Source organism: Berghia stephanieae, chromosome 13 (genome assembly GCF_034508935.2).
Source record: "Berghia stephanieae isolate SIO BIC M18660-M18661 chromosome 13, UCSD_Bste_1.3, whole genome shotgun sequence".
In the NCBI taxonomy this organism is placed as follows: Eukaryota; Metazoa; Mollusca; class Gastropoda; order Nudibranchia; family Aeolidiidae; genus Berghia; species Berghia stephanieae.
In genome coordinates, this window is record NC_088372.1 from 3,588,221 (window position 1) to 3,606,586 (window position 18,366).

The following is an 18,366-nucleotide window of genomic DNA, read 5'->3' on the forward strand; positions in this document are numbered from 1 at the left end:
ATTCTCTCTCTCTCTCTCTCTCTCTCTCTCTCTCTCTCTCTCTCTCTCTCTCTCTCTCTCTATATATATATATATATATATATATATATATATATATATATATATATATATATATATATATACACAAAATTATCTGTTGAAATAATAATACTATTAACTAAGTTCAGATATAGATTGTTTTGGGCTTATTTCTGACCCAGAATTCCATTTTGCACATCCTGTAGAACATTCTGCAAGCATCCGTGTCAAAATTGTGTATTGAGATAACATTATAACAGTTTTCCAAAAAAGAAAAAAAAAAAGAACAATATATGAAACACGGAAAGTTTCGGGCTCAAAATCCTTCATTACCAAGACCAAAAAAAGGATTAATTGAATTATAAATAAATTATTTTAAAACTCAGATAGACGGCACATACAAAAAATTAGAAGCACGTCCTTTCGGTTTAACTCTATCGAGGTCACCCTCATTGAAAATCAAACAAATTGGTTCGATTTTCCATTCATATGAACTAGAGAGAGTTACTATCTTGTAAAATCTTTTCTCTTCCGTCTATAAGGGTTTTTTTAAGTAATGCATTTATATTGTTGTTATTGTTGTTGTTGGCCGAAGAAGGGTTTTGAGTCCGAAATGTTCCGTGTCTGGTACTTTGTTCTTTTTCGAAGCTGTTATAGTCATATTATGTTTGTTTATATTTGTGACCCCTCGTCTCAAAACGGTATTAAGTCGGAATGATTAAGATGGGGGAAATGGAATTTGTAGCCAGAATTATCAGACTTTTTGTTTGTTTTGTTTGTTGCTTTAGGTCTCTTCCAACACAATTGAGGTTATATGAGAGACCGCTGAAACAAAAAAAAACAAGCAATCTAACAAAAATAGTACAAATGTTTGTTTGTTGCTTTAGGTCTCTTCCAACACAATTGAGGTTATATGAGAGACCGCTGAAACAAAAAAAAACAAGCAATCTAACAAAAATAGTACTAATGTCAATCAAAATTATAACCTAAAGATATCATAAGCTAAATTATAAATAACCAAGAACAAACAGGCAGAGGATTTACAGAAAAAAAATATCCCCTGTCAAAAATACAATCACAAACCAAAGAAGCAGGATAGGCTAGTAAAGAGAAGAAGAAACGACATCACTATCGGATCGTACACCCATGAGAACACCATAGGTATATGATTCAAGGGTGATGCTAATTATCAGACTTAAGTTGAGTTCATTTTCTATATTGAGGAGAAGGAATATCATATTTTACTGTGCTAAATACCAACGTTTTATATTTTAGACCAGTTTAACGATAATTTGACTTGTTAGCATCTGGTTCATCCCGACTTAATACCGTTTTGAGACGAAGGATCACATATTTAATGTACAGTTCACAGCCTCAAGCCTCTTAGTTGTATGTATCTCTTCGTTAACCCACTCCTTACCAGCCATTTTCAAGATTTTCCCCAAAACTTCACACCCAACGAACACTAAATAGACTTTTTATCACTCAAACTCAAACAGAACACTTCTTGCGACACATTATTTCTTGAGCAAAACATGCTCTACAACACACTGTGTTCATTCTCTTTAAATTTCATGATGTACACGAGACATTTGTATAAGAAAATTTTGGTTGTATCGTAACGAATTATGACGATTTTCCTATAGCTGGTAAGGAGAGGGTTAAGTTCCCCCAGATATCGATCGTTTTGCTGTGACTTCTGACCAGGAATTCAATTCTTTGACGTCCTCTAGAAGATTCTGCAATTCCCTCTGTCGAAGCTGGTGCTGCTTCACAGTTTTCTTCAAGGACATCCCAGGATTTCCTTCGGTGTTAGAATTCTGATGTTTCCCTTTGTTGTTGCTCTCAAAGTTTTCTGACGGAAATCCTTCATTTTCCGGACTTGCTGCGTTGAAAATAATATTCGGCATATCGACAACGATTTTCACTCTACCGTCATTCGATATATTATTATTATTATTGTTATTGTTGTTTACACTATTCGTTAACCCATCGTCATTGGTCGATTTCTCACGATATATCGATTTACTTCCGTACCATTTCGATATTTCAGACGTGGATCCGATATCGGACACCCCGGACGCCATTTGCAATCTGTACGATGTTTGCACTTCCGGGAAGTTGAGGTTGGCCTTAACGTGGTCTGAAATGACGTCATCGGAAGTCATGTCGGTTGGGCATGCGTAATTCGTCCTCGGGGCGATGTTTGGTAGTTCTGAGAGAGGAATTGTCTTCCCAGAGCTGCTTACAATGCTGTTGTAACTGTTTGTAGTGTTTCTTCCCGACGTCAGAATGATGAGACGGAGCTTGGCCTTTGGCTAAGGACGATTTGTATGGCGAGGTCCTTGATTTCACTCTGTAATGAAAGAATTTACCGTTACTGTTTGCGTTGTTTTCTTTGTTGTGGTTGTTGTTATTGTTGTTCCTCTCTCCTCCTCCACCCCCTTCCCTCTCCTCCCCGTCCGTTTCAATATCCCTGATGAGTTTATGATAATACTGAGACAGTTTGACCATGTCTATGGCATCGCCGTGTAAAACCGGGCTGAGCTTGTGAGCCTGTGGGCTCAAATTTTCAACGTCGCCCGGCGAGCGGGCGTTAGGGGAATCGTAGTCGTAGTTGTAGTCTTCGTGGGTGTTGAGGAGGAACGGGCTCGCGAGATGGTGGCCGTGGGCTTTTTGTAAACTAGCCCGGATGTTGAGGAGTGGCTTGGCCCTGGGTTCCAGTCCATCCTGGTGCTTCAAGGCCTTTCTGCCGATGTTAGGAATGCTGCTGGTTCGTTGGATGAGTCTTTGAAGATTGGTCTGGACAGTTTCGTCGAGCTTGTGAAGAGAAACGAAAATAAATAAATAAATTATGTATTGAAAATACATCATAAGTTTGTTTTGAAGTCATTGAAGTCACCCATCCCCCCCCCCCAAAAAAAAAAAAAAGAATGAGTGATAAACAAAATTGAAATTATATAGACCTACCACGATAAACGGGGGGGGGGGGGGGGGGTCCCGATAGGTCAGTTGGTAGAGCACTCGCTTCATATGCAAAGGGACTCGAGATCGATCCAGTTGCAGTTGAGATTATTATCTGAACCCCCACCCTGTCCACCCAGCAATGATTGGATAGTTGGGAGTGAGTTAGATTTGGCGGAAAGTACTTTGCGATGGACCAGCGTCCTATCCAAAGGATAGCAATCAGTTGGGGTGTAGGGTATGGAGGGAGTGGTAGTACCTTTCGGTGAGAGACAGTCGCATCTTCGGATGGTCAGGATCCACTGGTCCACACCTGCATATCTAGCTCATGTCTGGCTCCTAGAAGCTGTAGTGCACGCAGCGGCCACACCCCGGGACCGGGTCTCGACTGACCTGCGAAACGACATTGAGTGACTCGCGTAGTAGGGTAGAATAGGTAATGTCTCACCTTTTAGTGCACGAAGTCTGGATATGGTTAGATAAAAGTAGGCGTAGACAGAAAGTCTGTGGTAGACAAAGAGGCGCGTCTGAGACAAAATTAGATAGCGGCTACCACCGTGGAAAAGGGGGAAACCTTACCACGTATCATTCATAGTTAGTCATGGCTAGTCAGAGATATAGTGTTAGAGATGCTTGTGACGTTGGGCCCCCTGCAACTAAGTATCAAGCTGTAAATATGTACAGGGAAGAGGAATTAAGTAATGTCCAAAAGATGGCACCTTATGACGTTTCAGGTGGAAAGCCCTCGGGAAAGCCAGAGACTGATCTACCTACCTTGAAGACAAGAAATGTTCCTTTAAAAATTGGCACGTGGAATGTGAGAACACTTGCTCAAGCAGGAAAGCTCCATAATCTAATTATGGAGGCAGAGGCGATGAATATGGATATCCTTGCTGTCTCAGAGACAAGATGGAAAGACAATGGAATAATAAAAAGAGACAGCCACACTTTTATTTACTCCGGAAATACTCAGCACAACAGAGGCGTTGGCATCCTGATGAAAAACAAAATTGCTAAATCAGTAACTGGGTATTGGCCCGTGAATGACCGTATCCTAATGTGCAAAATCCAAGCTAAACCTTTTGATTTAGTGCTCCTACAAATTTATGCACCAACGAGTGATCACCCAGATGAGGAGGTCGAGGCACATTATGAAAATGTAAACAAGGCCCTCAAATGCATAAAATCAAGTGACATTGTTGTCGTAATGGGGGATTTCAATGCGAAAGTTGGAAACGCAGCAATCTCACCATGCATGGGAAGTTGTGGTCTAGGAGAGTCCAACGAGAGGGGTGAACGTCTGGTCCAATTTTGCGAGTCCCACGACATGACCATAATAAACATCATATTCAAACAACCAAAGAGGCGCCTATACACTTGGAAGAGCCCAGGAGATATATACAGAAACCAAATAGATTATTTTCTCATCAAAACCAGATTCAAAAACTGTGTGACCCAATGTAAAACTTTCCCGGGTGCTGACATTGGATCGGACCATGTTCCCATCATGGTGAAAATAAAAGTTAAATTAAAAATTCCCAAACAGAAAAGGGACGTACACATAAAGTACGACCTAGCTGAACTTAGAAACGAGGAGCTAAGAGCGAAATATGCTGTAGAAGTAGAAAATACGTATTTTTGTCTTATGGAAGAACAAGAAGAGACAAATAAAGAAACAGAAGAAACGTATAAGAGTAGAATTGATAAACAATGGTCCTCTCTTAAAGGTGCAATAACAACTACAAACGAGAAAATGCTAAACAAAAAATCTAAAGAGGCAAAGAAAGAATGGATGACGAATGAGATTTTGAATCTTATGAGAGAACGGAAACATTCAAAGGGCACCCCTAGGTACAATGAACTGGACAAATCAGTAAAGAAAAAGTGTATCCAGGCTAAAGAAGACTGGCTTGATGAAAAGTGCCACCGTATTGAGAAGCTATCACATGAGAGAAACCCTGGACCAATGTTTGCTGAAATCAAGAAATCCACATATAAAAACGCTCAATCTGGCGGTTGCATCAAAGATAAATCAGGTAGACTCCTCTTTGAGGTGGAAGAAATCGCCAATAGATGGAAAGAATACGTGGAAGAGCTATTCAATGCGGACAGAGGTGACAACCATATACAGTCCTTTCTACGGGGACCCACAATCCTAAGATCAGAAGTAGAGAAAGCCCTATACTGCATGAAAACAGGGAAGGCAAATGGAATAGATGGGGTGTCAACAGAAATGCTGCAAGCACTGGGTGAATTTGGTGTTGATGTGATAACGGACCTTATGAATGAAATATACCGAGTCAACGCACATCCCAGAAGACCTTCGCACTTCTATCTTCATACTGCTACCCAAGAAAGCGGGTGCAATTGAGTGTTCGGACTACAGAACAATCAGTCTTATGTGCCATCTACTGAAACTCCTCCTGACAATAATCCTGAAAAGAATCTCGTCAAAAGTAGATCGTGAGATTTCAGAACAGCAAACTGGATTCAAAAAGAACAGTGGCACCAGGGAGGCAATTTTCGACTTAAAAATCCTGCCAGAAAAATACTTAGAGGTCCAAAAAGACATATATGCCTGTTTTATCGACTACTCAAAGGCATTTGATTCTGTTAGTCATCAGAAACTTATCCAGGACCTTGTGGCAATAGGTGTGGAAGAGAATGATGTGGCTCTAATCGCTAATCTGTACTGGCAGCAAAAGGCTCAGATAAAAGTGCAGGCAGATACAACAGATGCAATTGAAATCAAGAAAGGAGTGCGCCAGGGATGTGTTATGTCTCCTTGCTTGTTTAATTTATACACAGAGTCTATATTTCGGCAAGTAGAAACAGCACAAGGGTTGAAGGTTGGTGGCCACAACATCAACAATTTACGTTACGCTGACGATACTGTCCTGTTGGCGGAAAGTAAGGAAGACCTACAGAAGCTAATTTCAAAAGTGAACGAAGAGAGTAAAGAAAAGGGGCTGTTCATGAATGCGAAGAAGACAAAAACAATGGTGATAACAAAAAAGAAGAGCCCATAGACATAGATATAGAAATAGAAGAGTGTCCAGTGGAACAAGTAAAGGAGTTCACGTACTTGGGACAGTTGGTAACATCCGATGCAAAGTCTGACAAAGAGATCAGGAGACGAATAATGCTGGCCAAAAATGCGTTCATGAAACTAAAGGCAATCCTCAACAACACAAATATCTCCATCAGAACACGAATGAGATGCACCAAATGCTATGTGTGGTCCATTTTCTTTTATGGTTGTGAAACGTGGACACTAACCGCACAGACAGAACAACGTATTGAAGCTTTTGAGATGTGGACGTACAGGAGAATACTGAAAATACCTTGGACAGCAAGAAAAGCAAACATCGAAGTCCTCGACCTAATGGGCCAAAAACAAAAAGAACTTCTTTTGACTGTGAAGCACAAAAAGCTGTCATATTTTGGACATATGCGAAGACATGATAGTCTCGAAAAAAGGATAATGGAGGGAAGAATTGAAGGAAAGAGAGGCAGAGGAAGACAAAGGAAATCCTGGACAGATGGCATCAAGGAAGCTACAGGACGGCGCATGGCAGACTGTAACGAGGCTGCAATGGACCGTGAAGGATGGAAAGCCATGACATCCGACCTCTGGAAAGAGATGGAACCCGGGTAAAGTAAGGTAAGCAATCAGTTGCTATTGTCCGCTTCACGTTATAGAAACCGAGATAAACTACGTCTACACGAGTCTTGTGGCTCTGAAGGACAATTAAAAATCAAAACCGCCCCCCCCCCAAAAAAAAAAAAAACTTGATGCTATTGTAATTTTAGATGTAGAAATAGCCTAGACCTCTATTGGCGATTTGTATTGAGATAATGGGTAGGGCTGTTGATTCATGATGAAGACAAAACATACATTTTAAAAATGAGCTTTTATATAGTGCAATATCCACTATACGTGCTCAAAGTGCTTTGCAAGAGGTCCCTGGCCAAAAACAACAACCCTTAACACGTAGGACGAGACATGACGCCTGTTAGGCGATAATACTACAATATTTCTGACAGAGACAACGCTGTTAACGGACAGACACTCATTTTACACCTGAGTAAGTTAAGAGTGTGCGTAAAGAGTCTTTTCCAAGGACTCAACTATACGCCGAGCGAGCGAGGCTCGAACCCAGGACCTTCCTTCCGATCTGAAAGCGAGTGTCATACCACTAGATCACATAGCCGCATATAATAAAAGCCATTCATCCCAGCTAATGGCTCCAGTGATTCTGTTTTCCTAAAGATGGAACCAAAAGCTCTTTGTCTTTACAAATAGACCATGTTTCATCACGCATACCGACTCTCTCTCTCTCTCTCTCTCTCTCTCTCTCTCTCTCACTCTCTCTCTCTCTCTCTCTCTCTGTGTGTGTTTATTTCTCTTTCTTTCTTTCTTTCTTCCTTTCACAAGGTAATTGATTACAAAGAGAGGGATATTAGAAACACAGATCAAGCTGCTTTCAAATTAAAATCACGACCGTTCTTATTTACTGACCCATCGTCTCAAAACGGTATTATGTCGGAACGAATCAGATGTTTAAAAGACGAATTAAATGTTAAACTGGTCAAAAATATAAATTATTGGCATTCGCACCCTAAAATATGGTATCCATTCTCCTCAATAAAACATACAAACTCAACACAAGTCTGATATTTCTGGCTATAAATTCAATTTTCAACAACTTAACCAACCCGACTTAATACCGTTTTGAGGCGAAGGTTCACATGTCAACTGTTGGGAGGAAGCAACAACAAGAATAACCTCAATTCAATTTTCGTTACAGAAGAGTCAAAATAATATAACAAGACAATTTGTGGTCTAAGGGAAATAATCCATTATAATATTTCTCTATACATACATTTACGTAGTTATCTCTCTTTGACCATAATTATAAGATCATAATAAAATCACATGAAAGAAAAAGAGTAGCCAGTACACAATTTAAAATAAGAACAAAATACTAAAAAAACCGAAACGTTTCGGGCTCATAATCCTTCTTCAGCCAACAACAAAGAGCAATTAAAACATAAATACTTTCTAAAAACAAGATTTTCAGCAGACCGACATAAAGTATTTATTCTTTCATTTAATTTTCGTTCACTTTTTCTTGTTGGCTTAGAAGTCTTTGAGGCCAAAAGTTCTATGTTTGGTATTTTGTTCTTTATTTTTCTTTAAAGCTGTTATATTCACTTTTGTTTATTATTTTTAAGAATGTGACTTTATATGTTTTTTTTTCCGTCTCGGTTATTACTGTGTGACCCACGGTGTCAAAACGGTATTGTCGCCCCTTGGTCATTTTGATGCTGGAAATTGAGTTTATAGTTGTAATTATGAGACTCGAGTTACGTATCTATCTTTTATTTTATACAGTACCAGTCACCTTAGCCTGACACTTACCAAAAAATGACGTCAAAAGACAAGTCTTTGGCCTCAAAAGAAAACAAATCGTGAGTTGTATTCAATAATTCAACCAATGGAATCACTTGTTTCCATGAGCTCTACTAACGACAACTCACCAGACGCTACGCGCACCTAACAAAATGACGTCAAACTGTAAGTCTCAGAGGGTTCTAGTGTCAGACCGTAGCCATCGTTAAGTTATCGCCTGACACTGAAACCCCAAAAGACTGGCAGTTTGACGTCATTATTTGGTTTTTGCACCGCCTAGTGAGTTGTCGTTAGTAGTGCTTATGTAAACAAGCGGTCCATTGGTTGAACTATTGAATACAACTCACGATTTGTTTTCGGTTGTGGCCAAAGACTGGCATTTTGAGGTCGTTTTTGGTCAGTGTCAGGCTATAACTTTACGATGACAACGGTTCTAGTGTCAGGCTACATGTTAACAGTAGCTACGCGCAAATCCACAGAACGCGCTTAGCTAGCAATAGTTCAACCAATGGGATCACTTGTTCCTTGAGCTTTACGAAAGACAACTCACCAGACGCTACACAAACCTAAAAAATGACGTCAAACTGTAAGTCTTATTGTAGCCATCGTTAAGTTATAGCAGTCAGGCTATAAGTTAACGATGGCTACGGTTCTAGTGTCAGGCTATAATATGTTAACGATAGCTACGCGCAACCACAATATGCGCTTAGCTAGCATACCCCCCCCCCCCCCCCCCCCCAGATAAACAAACCTTTGATGGTGATGGTTTGGGCGCCATGTATTCCGACTGGCTCCTAGTTGATCTGTTTGTGGAGTTACCGAAATTGGAGATGGGGACTTCGCTGGCGGGTCTTGGAGACGTCATATCCAGCATTTGTCTCCCTTGAAGAGGGAAGATGACAGGCTGGTGTTTGGAAGGTCGCATTTGTCGGAAGCGTTCTACGGTGGTGACCATATTTTTCCGTTGATGGTATAGAGGCGGAGCGCTCAGGAAGTCGTCAATCGGGCGCATGCGTAGTTTGTTGGAATGAGACTTGTTGGTCAGGGAGTGAAGTCGAAGTCTGTCCAAGGCTTGAGCGAGATTGGCCTGTGTGTGGGGGGGGGGGGGGGTGTGTGGGGGGAGTGGGTATGTGGGGTGTGTGTGTGAGGGATGGGGGTGTGGGGGTTTGTGTGTGTGTGCGGTGTGTGTGTGGGGGTGTGTGCGGGTTTGTGTGTGGGCATGTGTGCGGGTGTGTGTGTGTGGGGGGGGGATATGTGTGTGTGTGTGGGTGGGGTATGGGGTGTATGTGTGGGGGGGGGGGGGGGGGGGTGGGGGATTAAAGTTAAAATAGACTATTAGGAAATTATGATCATTTATTTTTGCCTGCCTTGGATACGTAAATAGACAGAAAATAAATAAATAAAAATAAATAAAATAAAATTCCCTCTTCTCATCCCAAAGGGAAAATTTGTCTTTAGGGTATATTCCAAGGGAAGACTGGAATACCCCAGGCGTCAGCCGCAGAGCAGCGCCGCAAAGTGAGCTAGGGCGAGTTGACTTGCTCGAGGCCACACAGGGCGGGTGATTGAACTCTGTACCTTTCGGGTACGAAGCAAAGACCGAACCGCTGATCCACGCTGAGCCACTATGTAACCCATAGCCTCTCAATTATCTTCTTCTTCTTCTAGGTTCCATGCCTGGTCCAGGCTTTGGATACTGCATGAATTATCTCTCTCCATTCCTCCCTGTCTCTTGCTTTTTCAAACAGCTCTTGGATTGTTAGGTTGGTGAAGCCCTTCAGTTGGTCTATGAGTGTTTTTCTTTGTCTCCCCCGGGCGCGTTTATCAGGTATTTTTCCACAACTTGTCAGGTATTCATTCTTATCTTTTCTTACTATGTGTCCGAAAAAGGATAGTTGTCGATCCACTATTAAGGGCATTAGTTTCCTTTGTTGGTATGTTTGTTTTAGCACTTCTTCGTTCGTTTTGTGTGCAGTATACGATATTCTCTCCATCCTTCTCAAGCACCACATTTCAAAAATTATATACATTTACAAATTGTGCTGATATGTGGTCTATTATTGGTATGAGACACGATTTCGGATCGGAAGGTCCTGGGTTCGAGTTTCGAGCGGCGCATAGTTGAGTCATTGGAAAAGGCTCTTTATTCATATTATTCTCTCACCGTAATCAGATGTAAAATGTGACCCATCGTCTCAAAACGGTATTATGTCGGAACGAACCAGATGCTGAAAAGCCGAATTAAATGTTAAACTGGTCAAAGATATAAATTGTTGGCATTATCACCCTAAATATGGTATCCATTCTCCTCAATAAAACATAAAAACTCAACACAAGTCTGATATTTCTGGCTATAAATTCAATTTTCAACATCTTAACCAACCCGACTTAATACCGTTTGAGGCGAAGGGACACAAATGAGTACCTGGCCGTTAGCAGCGTCGTCTTCTGTCCGAAAAAAAAATTTGTAATATCGCCTAACAGGCGTCAGTCATGTTAAGTCGTGTTCCTGTTGGCCTGGGACCCCTTGTAAAACGCTTTGAGCACGTTTAGTGGATATATATATATATATATATATATATATATATATATATATATATATATATATATATATATATATATATATATATATATATATTTCCACTTTTTCTCAAGATATGAGACTTGCACAAATATTTTTTTGTTTATTAAACAAAGCAAGAATATTTATTCTTGGCGGAAGATGAGGAGGAGGATGAAGAACAGACAAGAACAAAGAACAACAAGAACAACAAGAAGAAAGAAGAAGAAGAAGAAAGAAGAAAGAAAGAAGAAAAGAAAGAAAGAAAGAAAGAAAGAAAGAAAGAAAGAAAGAAAGAAAGAAAGGAAAGAAAGAAAAGAAAGAAAGAAAGAAAGAAAGAAAGAAAGAAAGAAAAAGAAAGAAAGAAAGAAAGAAAGAAAGAAAGAAAGAAAGAAAGAAAGAAAGAAAGAAAAGAAAGAAAGAAAGAAAGAAGAAAGAAAGAAAGAAAGAAAGAAAAGAAAGAAAAAAAAGAAAAGAAAGAAAGAAAGAAAGAAAGAAAGAAAGAAAGAAAGAAAGAAAGAAAGAAAGAAAGAAAGAAGAAAGAAAAAGAAAGAAAAAGAAAGAAAGAAAGAAAGAAAAAGAAAGAAAGAAAGAAAGAAGAAGAAGAAGAAGAAGAAGGAAGAAAGAGAAGAAGACTTGATTTTATTACCTCCTCTTGGTTGATGAGAGAGTCACGCAGTGACGTCAGCCTCGTGATGTACTCGGACTTGTTGTTCTTATTGTTGTGTGCTACGTCATCGCACTCACGTTTTGATGACGTGTCACCCCAATAGTTTGCCCTAGAAGGACTTGAATCGTCTCTTTGTCTGTCCATGTATCTGAGAATGGAAAAAAAAATATTTAGAAATTGAGATTTGATATAGGGCAATGTCCCCTAAACGTGCTTAATGCGCTTGATAAAGGGTCCCTAACCAACAGCAACATTTAACATTTAACATGTAGAACGAGACATGACGCCTGTTAGGCGATAATACAATTTTTTTTCCGACAGAGATAACCCCCTCCTTACCACCTCGAGCAAAATCATCACATTTGTTACGACACAATATATTTTTTAAAAAAATAAGTAAATAAAATTCCCTTTATTCATCCCCATGGGGAAATTTGTCTGCCAAGGGAAGACTGGAATAATCCAGGCGTCAACTTTAATCGGTCCAGTAGGATGGCAAAATGTATAGATAGTATGCGCTTGGGTAAGGAGCTCACAACATTGCCATCCGGAAGTATAACGGACCAACACACAAAACTGTGTGTATCCATGAACATTTATAGTCGGGTTAATACAATTCAGTGAGCATTACTCATAAACGCGGATGGCAAAAAACAATTACAACGACGCGAGTGGCGTCATCTTCGTTCTATCTATAGCTTTTTCTTTTCCTGTTTTTTTTTTTTTTTTTTTTGGCGATTCTCAACGCTGGCTAAAGGTCAAATTAAGTATCGAGCATGACCTACGCTTATAGCCGATTGTCTTAATATTTGAGTCAACGAGTCAGTGAGATGTTTTTATTTTTAAGGGTTTTACGGCGCTTGCAACACATTAATGTCATATCAGTGCCAGTAAAAAGGAAGAAAATGGAATAGTAAAAAGTTCTAGAATTACAATTAAAGCACCCAAGAAAAAGTAAGACAAAGGGAAATTGGTTCAAATAGGAAACAGATGAAGATTCCAATAGCACACCGTCAAAGTACTTAGTTTGAAATGACTAAAAGTCTCATCCAGACACAAGCACAGTTCCCCACTAAGAGGAATACACTAAAAATGTTTACACATCATATATAATACATAAACAAAACATAATACAGTGCATAACAGAGAGATGATTTACAAGGAAAAAATATCATCTCCCAAAACTAACTATATATTTGACTGTTTCCCTCCCAGCCAGGGTATGCGGCCAGGGTCAGGACAAAACCAAGTAATCTAATTCCAAGACAAAGACAGAAAATATGTTGGAAAACAAACATAGGGGGATAGAAGACATAGTATGTACCTCCCTGTCCACTATGGGAGTGAACGGGTAATAAAATTACCATTAATATTCGAGTCAATGGGAGATAGAATTACCGTTAATATAGGAAAAGTTGAGACTATCTACTCATTATAATACTATCGACCTGAGTGGAAGGGAGTTCTTCTTTGTAGCATGTTGTAGTAGTGAGTGGAATCAGCATTATAAATACTGCTGCGGCTATGAAGTCTATTTGTGGTATGATACTCGCTTTCGTATCGGAAAGTAGTACATACATTGTCCAAAATAGTTTTATAATTTTAAGATTTGCCAGTGATAGGATTCAATAGTCTGATGTCAGACGAGCAGCTTGGTTCTAAACAAAGAAAATAGGTATACTCTTTTATTATTCATGCTGGCTAGAACTTTTTCACATAATGTCATGTGATCAGAATGTATCCTTTCTTTAAAAAATATAGCATTGTGGAGAACATTGTGCTTATTTGAGTCAATAAAAAAATTGATATTGTGCACAACTCTACTGAAAGATTTGAAAATTAGAAATGTATTTTTTACAGATAGATAAACAAATAACTTGATTTCCTTTTATAATTTGAAGTCAGTTTGAAAGTTCGTTGAGTCAAACAGATAATATCATAAAATATGTACCGACGACACTTGGCTCCCAAAATCAACCAATTTCGTCACTGTAAAAAGTTCTCAGTTTGCGTCATCTATTTATGACATCAAGTATTATTATTACTTCCGTTGTGTTGTTGATTTAGCGGTGATCAGTGTTGTTATTTGCGTGTATGTTTATGTGTGTGTGAGTGTGTGTGTGTGTTTGTGTGTGTGTGTGTTGTGTGTGGTGTATACATGTGTGTGTGTGTGTGTGTGTTGGCATTTTTCAGCAAATCGTGGCATTCATGGTGATATTATTCACTTGATCACATGAAGGTATTTCAGTCGCCATTTTGATTCTTTTTTTATTATTACGATTAGCTCGAGATCGAAGGATTTTTTTTCTATTAGAGTCAGTCATAAATCTTAGTAAAGGTGCGAGGATGTTTGTTTTTCCATACGTTAAGTAAAGGGGAGACATTCCGAAAGCTCCTACATCCCCAGTATTCTTTAAATTTGTATTTTCACCGTTGATATTTATTCAATTTGTCACTATATAGAAGTATTTTAAAAACTCTAGAACAAACCTTGATAGATTTGTGAAAGTTAAAAATTTTCTAATTTGACCATTGTTTTGATTTTCGGCCGCCATTGTGATTTGTTAAGTATTGAAAGGTAGTGAAAAGCAGTCCGAGAGTTGTTTTTTTTTCTATTAGGATTAGCTCGAGAGGTTAGTCATAAGTCTTAGTAAAGGTGCTAGGGTATTTGTTTTTCCATAAGTTAAGTAAAGGGGAGACATTGCGAAAGCTCCTACATCCCCAGTATTCTTTCAATTTGTATTTTCATCGTTGATCTTTTGTCAGGCGTTTATTTATTCAATTTGTCATCATTTTTTTCTATCAGGGTTAGCTCGATATCGGAGTATATCTTTTTTCTATTAGGGTTAGTAAAGTTGCTAGGGTGTTTGTTTTTCCATAAGTAAAGTAAAGGGGAGACATTCCGAAAGCTCCTACATCCCCAGTATAATGTATTCACTTAATGGAAATGTTGCTGCTCGAAGTTCGAAGAAATAAATAATCATGTGAAATTGAATGTAAGCTTCAATTTAATTACAAAAACAGATCAAATGAACGTTTCGGGTTTCCCCTTTATCAACAAAACAGGATGAATGAAACACCAAAGATGAATGAGATAATGTGGTAGTGGCGTACTTAAGATGAATAAACAAAACATTGGTTGGCGGGAAATTAGTATGCTCCTTTGTAAGGAAGTACGAATTAAAACAGAATGCTAGATATTTCTAAAAAGGTACGCAATTAATTAAGTGAAAAGAGGGGAGGCGGGGAGGAACTGTGTAATGCAGTTTAGAAAGTGAAATATAAAAACATGTAGAATGTTGTGGGAAGATAAATACAATGGAATTGAAAATCCTTTCTTAAATATAGTCTAGCCTTGTGGAGAACATTGTGCCATTTGAGTCAATAAAAAAAATTATACGGCGCACAACTCTACTGAACGATTTGAAAATTAGAAATGTATTTTTTACTGATAGATAAACAGATAATTTGATTTCCTTTTATAATTTAAAGTCAGTGGAGGTGCATAAAAGCGGTGCCAAACGCCACCAAACATGATCACTAGAGTACTGTACTGTAAGGTAAGTTCTCGATCCCAGGATCGTCTTTCAACTCTGCTCACGTCTGCTACTTCAGGTTTATTTTCGCAGTTGATTTTATTACCACAACCTGTTTTCATACACGGACAACTATATGTTGCTGTGTCACGGGTCAGAAGCTATAGCGGCTTACACTTCATGTTGGGCCACACAGAAAAATCAACCAAAGATATACCAAATTACACAGACAACGTTGTTTACCAATCTGCCCTCATTCAATGATGGTGAGTACAGTATCGAATGAAAATAGTTCCTTCCCGCGAAATTGCGGGCGTTTTACTAGTTTTAAAAAAGAATAGATAACTTTATATTTATTGAAAGTCATTTTGGGAGTGCAATCGTAGACCATAAATCATTAACTCCCTCAACCCTAACACCGACTATATCCGTAGTTTACCCAGGGTTACTTTTACCCCATGCCTATTTATTAAATTTTTCTGAGACAATTTATAGGCGTAGTATCAAAGCTAATGTTTATAGTTTTTACATGTAACTGATAGTTGAATAAAACTATCTATGTACGTGCTTATTTTTAATGCATTTCTTCCAATTTTGAAAAGTAACAAATATCTCTAGGATTCAGTGAGTTAACTCCCTTTAGATTTCGGGAAATCTCTGATCTTACCATAGCGTAATACAACCCCCCCCCCCCCAAAAAAAAAAAAAAAAAATAAGAACAAAAAAAAACAAACAAAAAACAAAACAAAAAAAAAAAACAAAACAAAAGAAAACAAAACAAAAAAACAACAACAAAAATCCCAACAAACACAAAACAAATTATAAGGCCTCCCTATTCTAATAGTAAAAATAAATGTGACAGTTTAAGAATTTGTTTTTCTCTGCCACACTTCCGGTTAGCAAATATTTCAAATCGATTAAATAGAACGACAATGGAACTTATGCTGTCATCCCCGTAGTTTGTGAGCATTTTCACAATATTTTGACACAGAAGTTATGGGATGTGCAATGCCATCCAAACCAGAGGACTTCATGAAGTAAATATTTTCGACAACAGATTATCTCATCTTTAAAAAAAAAAGATCACTAACTAGCACTCTATATGATCAATATATATATATATATATATATATATATATATATATATATATATATATATATATATATATATATATATATATATATATATATCCTTTCTTAAAAAAATATAGCATTGTGGAGAACATTGTGCTTATTTGAGTCAATAAAAAAATTGATACGGCGCACAACTCTACTGAAAGATTTGAAAATTAGAAATGTATTTTTTACAGACAGATAAACATATAACTTGATTTCCTTTTATAATTTAAAGTCAGTTTGAAAGTTCGTTGAGTCAAACAGATAATATCATAAAATATGTACCGACGACACTTGACTCCCAAAATCAACTAATTTTGACACTGTAAAAAGTCAATTTGCGTCATCTATTTATGACATCAAGTATTATTATTACTTCCGTTGTGTTGTTGATTTAGCGGTGATCAGTGTTTGTTCTAATTGCGTGTATGGTTGTGTGTGTGTGTGTGTGTGAGTGTGTGTGTTTGTGTTTGTGTGTGTGTGTTGTGTGTGGTGTATACATGTGTGTGTGGGTGTTGGCATTTTTCAGCAAATCGTGGCATTCATAGTGATATTATTCACTTGATCACATGAAGGTATTTCAGTCGCCATTTTGATTCTTTTTTTACTATTAGGGTTAGCTCGAGAGGTTAGTCATAAGTGTTATTAAAGGTGCTAGGGTGTTTGTTTTTCCATAAGTTAAGTAAAGGGGAGACATTCCGAAAGCTCCTACATCCCCAGTATTCTTTAAATTTGTATTTTCACCGTTGATATTTTGTCAGGCATTTATTTATTCAGTTTGTCATATAGAAGTATTTTAAAAACTCTAGAACAAACCTTGATAGATTTGCGAAAGTTTAAAATTTCCTAATTTGACCATTGTTTTGATTTTCGGCCGCCATTGTGATTTGTTAAGTATTGAAAGGTAGTGCAAAGCTGTCCGAGAGCTGTTATTTTCTATTTGGGTAGCTCGAGAGGTTAGTCATAAGTGTTATTAAAGGTGCTAGGGTGTTTGTTTTTCCATAAATTAAGTAAAGGGGAGACATTCCGAAAGCTCCTACATCCCCAGTATTCTTTAAATTTGTATCTTCACCTTTGATCTTTTGTCAGCACGGTGGTAGAACAGCACATTCAACGTTCAAAATTCCAATCCAATAACGGATAACAGCACCTGTAGCATCAGTCGCCAATCAGACACAGCTAAGTTACTGAGGAGTAGTTCTCTCATAATTTGGGATGAAGCACCTATGATGGACAGGCGTGTGTTTGAATGTGTGAGCAGGACATTTTGTGACATAACAGGCACTTCAAAACCTTTTGGGGGCAAAGTGGTTGTACTTGGATGGGATTTTCGGCAAATTCTACCTGTTGTTAACAAAGGAAGTGAAGCCGATATATTAAGTGTCACACTTAACAAGTCAATTATTTGGAATTTTGTCACCATTTTTCAAATGAACAAGAACATGAGGGTTACTGATGACAATAACTGTTTTGCAAATTGGCTTCTCCGCATCGGAAATGGTACAGAGCCGGTTTTCAGCGAAATAGGAAAGTATTCTGTTAAATTACCTACAGCGCTATGCCTTCCTGAAAATGACCCAGAATGCTTGATAAATACTGTATACAATGATTTGAATCTGAACTTTGCGGATGAACGTTATCTATCAGAGAGAGCAATTTTGACTACAACCCATGAAAATGTTGACAAAATAAATGCAGCCGTTCTGTCCAGGTTGACCTCATCAACTGAACAAATTTACCGCAGTGCTGATTCCATTCAAAGTGACTCTGACATCAACTTATACCCGATTGAATTCTTGAACGAACTTACACCTCCACATGCATTACATTTGAAAGCCAACACGTCAGTCATGCTGCTTAGAAATATAAATCCTAAATCAGGCCTCCTAAATGGCACCCGTTTATTAATAATTAAATAAGGTTCAAAAGTATTAGAAGCCAAGATAATTACCGGTAGTAGAGCTGGCGACATAGTGTTTATCCCTAGAATCAATCTGACGACAACAACTGATTCAGGCTTACCATTTATTATAAATAGAAGACAGTTTCCGGTAAAATTGTCATATGCAATGACAATTAACAAGTC

At 38.2% G+C, this 18,366-nt stretch overlaps 1 pseudogene across 1 annotated transcript in view; it reads right to left on the reverse strand.

The window, feature by feature from the left end:
* Positions 1-1,531: 1,531 nt before the first annotated feature.
* The window catches only part of LOC144958912 (uncharacterized), an 18,323-nt pseudogene continuing 1,488 nt past the window's right edge, over positions 1,532-18,366 (reverse strand). Inside the window, exons 2-4 of the transcript XR_013642533.1 lie at positions 11,608-11,776; positions 9,150-9,485; positions 1,532-2,838 (exon numbers count right to left, since the gene is read on the reverse strand). The product of XR_013642533.1 is annotated as an uncharacterized LOC144958912 (transcript). The remainder of the gene's footprint in view (positions 2,839-9,149; positions 9,486-11,607; positions 11,777-18,366) is intronic.